Source organism: Anguilla rostrata, chromosome 9 (genome assembly GCF_018555375.3).
Source record: "Anguilla rostrata isolate EN2019 chromosome 9, ASM1855537v3, whole genome shotgun sequence".
NCBI classification, from domain to species: domain Eukaryota; kingdom Metazoa; phylum Chordata; class Actinopteri; order Anguilliformes; family Anguillidae; genus Anguilla; species Anguilla rostrata.
This window is the reverse complement of record NC_057941.1, coordinates 2,585,581-2,590,705: the sequence shown is the minus strand read 5'-3', so window position 1 is coordinate 2,590,705 and position 5,125 is coordinate 2,585,581. Positions and strand designations below refer to the sequence as shown.

General features: G+C 37.6%; 1 long non-coding RNA gene across 1 annotated transcript; it reads right to left on the bottom strand.

Moving 5' to 3' along the window:
• Positions 1 to 1,665: 1,665 nt before the first annotated feature.
• Positions 1,666 to 4,337, bottom strand: LOC135262680 (uncharacterized). Its single transcript, XR_010332275.1, has 3 exons — positions 4,129 to 4,337; positions 3,392 to 3,426; positions 1,666 to 2,193 (listed from the first exon to the last, which is right to left on the bottom strand). It is a non-coding gene; the product is annotated as an uncharacterized LOC135262680 (long non-coding RNA).
• Between the last annotated feature and the right edge of the window lie 788 nt (positions 4,338 to 5,125).

Sequence of the window (5,125 nt, the reverse complement as noted above, 5' to 3'; positions counted from 1 at the left end):
AAGACCCCGTGCAATGTTCCTTTATCTTCTCTTAAGACACCACGACACCATGTGGGTGCCAACAATGTTATTATTAACATAGGGATCAAATCCATATGTATCATATCCATATGCAATAAAAGGATTTTCAGAGACTGCTCAGAATGGACTATTCTCATGGCTCCTGATTTTTTACATTCACATTTTAATCCTGTTTAAATTAATTTTGTGTGAAATTGAGGAAAGTAGTCCGAGAAACACAAGATGTAAATATATTTATATGCGTGTCATATGCATGGTATCACGCAGCGTTCACAGAAAATGTTCATTTAAAATAACCTTTTGCTGTTTGGCCTCAAAGAAGAGTTTGTTGTATTCCTAGAAAGATGTTCGCCCTGCCGAGGGTGTATGCTGCTAAAATCTTGAGACATGTTTGACTTTCACGACGGGGTCGCTTACAAAAAAAAAATCATTTGCCTCCCATCCATTATCTATACCCGCTTATCCTGAGCAGGGCCGCGGGGGGTGCTGGAGCCTATCTGAGAGGGCGAGAGGCAGGAATACACCCTGGACAGGCCGCCAATCTATCGCTGGGCACACACACACCATTCACTCACACACTCATACCTATGGGCAATTTAGGGTCTCCAATCTGCCTGCGTGCATGTCTGTGGACTGTGGGAGGAAACCGGAGTACCCGGAGGAAACCCACACGGACACGGGGAGAACATGCAAACTCCACACAGAAAGGCCCCAAACCGAGATTCGAACCCACGACCTTCTTGCTGTGAGGCGACAGCGCTACCCACTGCACCACTGTGCTGCCCCTTTTCACATGTGAAAATCACAATTCTTCCGACCCCTGGACTTTCTGGCTCTGGCTATGAAAGCAGACAGTTTTTGCAGTAGATAATATGTAGAATGCCAAGGGAACTACTTTATTCAACACTGTAAATAAACTAAATTAAAGATGTGTTGTTATTGTTTTCGCTTCCTAGGGGCTAACTGGTTCTGACTGGTTCTAATTGGTTTGGGGAGGATTTACCCAAGAAAAAGCCTAATGTCTGAAGTTAGGTTATTTCTACAAATTTATCCCTTCTCATTCTTGTTCCTTAGACTGATAATGATGTACATCATTTCTATTCATCAGCTTTCCAAACTAAGGAGAAATCTGAAACAATAGTGTTTTTGACCTCCACAACCACTTACAGTCATTTTCATTTATTTGACAGCCTCATTGAAGATATAACCCCTAAAATGCAAGTGGTTGTCTTGAAGGCTTTTAAGAGTAAGTGTAAATACTTAGTAAGTCATTGAAATCACTTAAATAGCTTCATAACAATACGCTGAATTATAATCCCATTGCATTCCTCAAGGGGTCAGCCTAAGTCTCTATTTTTTATCAGGTATTTTCATCTTACCAGAAATATTGTATCTATTACTCAAGTATCCTGTATCCTGTATACCTTTGAAAAGTATATTTCTGTCCTAATTCAAAAAAAAATTATACCAGAAAAAACTTAACTGAAAAACTTAAGTCGACTATATATATATATATATATATATATATATATATATATATATATATATATATATATATATATTATATATAATATATATATATATATATATATATATCCTTCTTCTCAGTAAGCAATATGTTTAATTATATTGTACTATTTTGTATGCATTGTACCAAAATTTTGAGGAACGGAAATATCTATCCTAATTAAAGGGCCAAAACAAACACCCTCTATTCTATATATTTTTACATCCTGAAGGGTGTGACCTGTCAGCTCAGCTTAGAATGCCACCCCAAAGTAATGACAGCTCATTTTATTGAGTGGGTAATTAATCCATGTAATTACATGTTTACAACCGTGTAATGACTGTTTATACACATACATTTTGGTAAACAGATTCATTCCTGAACACGAGTCAGTAGATTCTGCGATTACTTACATTATTGAAACGAAGGGATTTTTTTTTTTTTTTAAATCCAAGTGAGAAAGGAGAGTCAGCGAGAATAGTAGTAGTATAGATACAATCATTTTTTTTCCACTGTTTGGATGTTGCTGAGTATGAATGTTTTTTTAAAGGGCTTAAAGTTGTTTTCTGTTTCTCAACGCATCAAAATAAAAAACATCTTTTGCGCATTTTCACTTCAGTTTTCCTGGGACATGTCCATTACACATTTTGTGGACCACAGAAGAGCTAAAAAGGAAAACAACACGAGTAAATATTTGACAATCAAATAGAACAAACAACTTCAGACTGGGCTTACATGAACACAACTGTGTGGAAAATCGACCAAAACGATACGGAACACGTTATGCAGTATATATAGTGTAATAGCATCTTAATTCATAATTTTTTCTGTGAAAAGACCATATCTCATCCCCTCCCCCAATAGGATCGATGCATGATATGAAAATTAGACACATCCAAACATGGTGGGATATTCAGATTAAAGTGAATTACCCAAAATTGTTTTGAAATACACCTTCATTGTAAGGGTCTGTTTTACTGTGTTACCGTTTTACAACAAAAATACTCTACATGTGCAAAAAAAAACAAAAACAAACAAAACCAAAAAACACCAAACCCAGTTTAGTCTAAACGTTTCAGTTTAAAGTTGTTCCAAGGTAATGCATGCTGGGACATTTCTGATGTGACTGCTACAACATTGGAGGCTATGTTGGCTCACACACATCAAAATTAATCTTGCTGTCAGCTTTTTGCTGGTGTTTAAAGACCATTTTGACAGACAATGCTCACTCCTATTTTTTAAAGCATCTTTTAACAGTGTACAGTTAAAGATTTACAATCATTGCTAACATCATATTCATATTTATCAGAACTGGTTGAGATGCCTAACTAAGCTGATTTCATAAACTGCTGATTAGGTATTCATCTGCAACTCAACTCTGTCATAGTTATTCATTCCATCAATACATCAATGTCCAGTGTCAGTAGGGACTACATGTGCCCTGTTTTAATTCATTTTACTGTGTAAAAGATGGGCCAACATAAATGTATTTATTCAGTTTTTACCACAACATGGGCAGCCAATTGGCAATAGTGGCTGAACATGTTCCTGTGACAATTTTCAGGACTATTTTTGGCAGCTTGTTAAAAATCTTTTTTTAAGTCTTGTTTTTTTTTCTTCTTCATTTTTAGAAAATCCTATGACCGGCAAGCCCCTCTTTCCACCTCTGCTGCAGATTGATTTGTGATGTTTTATAATAATCATTTGCCTAATTACTTGAATTTGAGCAAGATCACAAGTCATTAATTTGGTTATTAATCATTGGGCTTCTTGTTGGAATTTGTCTGTTATGAATCATTTTGTGTGCACACTCATTTGTTACTATACATTTCATTTTCATTACAAATTAAATAAATGAAGTACCTTTGCTTTCCTGTGAATGGCTTATTTCCTTCTTGCTATAAAAAAAGAACAAAATATTCCTTTACAAAAAAGTTACAAGCCACACATTTCCTGTTTTTGCACAATTTTTGAATATTATTTTTTTTTATGATGAAATGAACTGAGCTGAGATGTTGAAAAAAATTGAACTGCACCAAATCCACAGACTGAGCCACTGGATTAAAAATACACTGGTAAATGTGTGACTTCATGTCTTTGAACTTTGAACTATGGTTGAAAAAAAAAACAGCCCCTCAAAAGTGAACACATCTAAGAGAGTGAGAGAGAGAAGGAGAAAAATAATTTATGTCCTTGAATCAATAGCACTTGTAAAATGGTTCGTTTTATAAATGTGCTTTCCACGTGTTCTGTTCCTTGTTCTTACTCCTTAGCCTAGAGCCAAAATCTGAGTTTTAACACACGTTTTAAGATAAAAAATATAAATAAATAAATAAATAACATTTTTTTAAACTCCCTCAGGAGACCGGCGTGGTATTGAGAATGGACCTAACTTCGGGACGCGAACAATCTTCACCCGTAGAAAATTAATCTTTGCGAAAATAAAAGACACATTTTTATACAAAAGTGCTTTTAAAAAATACATTCTCGTACCGACTCGAGATCTTTACATGGCTTCGCTATTCGAGATCATTACGTGTCGTGGGTTATTCCCCAAACGGTTCTGTCTTCAGTGGAACATATTTTATTACTTAAGGCACCTTCGCGTCTCTGTAGGCTGGCTTTAAGCGGGAACCGTGGGCTTATGCCGCACGCGCCGCACACTCTGCTCCGATTACCCCAGGCGCTCAGCAGGGGTCCCGCGTCGGTTTTTAACTTTGACGCCGAATCCAAACAATGATCCATCGGGAGAATCCACATCCTCTCCTCCACTGCCACATCACTCCGCAGTGGAAAAACTGATCCTGGAATCCGCCGCTAACCGTCAACTCAAAACCCCACCCACCCACTTACCACTAGAAAGGGACCATGCTGAATGCACGATTTTAATAGCAGTTTCATAAGACTAAAAAGGGTTCTGGTTAGATCACTCTTTTAAAAAAAGAACCCCCCCCCCCTTCCTTTCAAACCAGAAGTAAGAAATATATTTTTCTATAAATCTCATTGATATACCAGTGATCTCATCTTGATCTCATCCTGTTCATTTTACCATTTGTCCTTCATTAAAATTTGGACTTGATTTACACCACATTACAACAAACAGCAATATAGTAAATATCCGTTTAAATAAAATATTTGGTCACGTCACCATTTAACAACTATTTGGTTTGTGAATGGTGCTTCTTTATACAGACATCATGAATAACACAACATAACATGAGTGTGTGTGCATTATGTGCGTGTGTGTGCATGCTTGTGTGCAGGTGTGTCTGTGCATGCGTTGTGTACGTGCGTGCGTGTGGGTGGGTGTGCGTGCATGTGTGTGCTTGTGTGCATGCATGTGTGTGTTGTGTGCGTGCACATGCTTGCATGTGTGTGCATATCTTTGTGCGTGTGTGTATGTGTGTGTGTGTGAGTGTGTGAGGGTGTGTGTGAGCGTATGTGTGTGTGCAGGGTGTGTGAGAGCGTGTGTGAGTGTGTGTAGGGTGTGTATGTGTGTGTGTGTGCGTGTGTGTATGGTGTGTGTGAGCGTCTGTGCGTGTGTAGGGTGTGTATGTGTGTGTGTGAGTGTGTGTAGGGTGTGTATGTGAGTGTGTG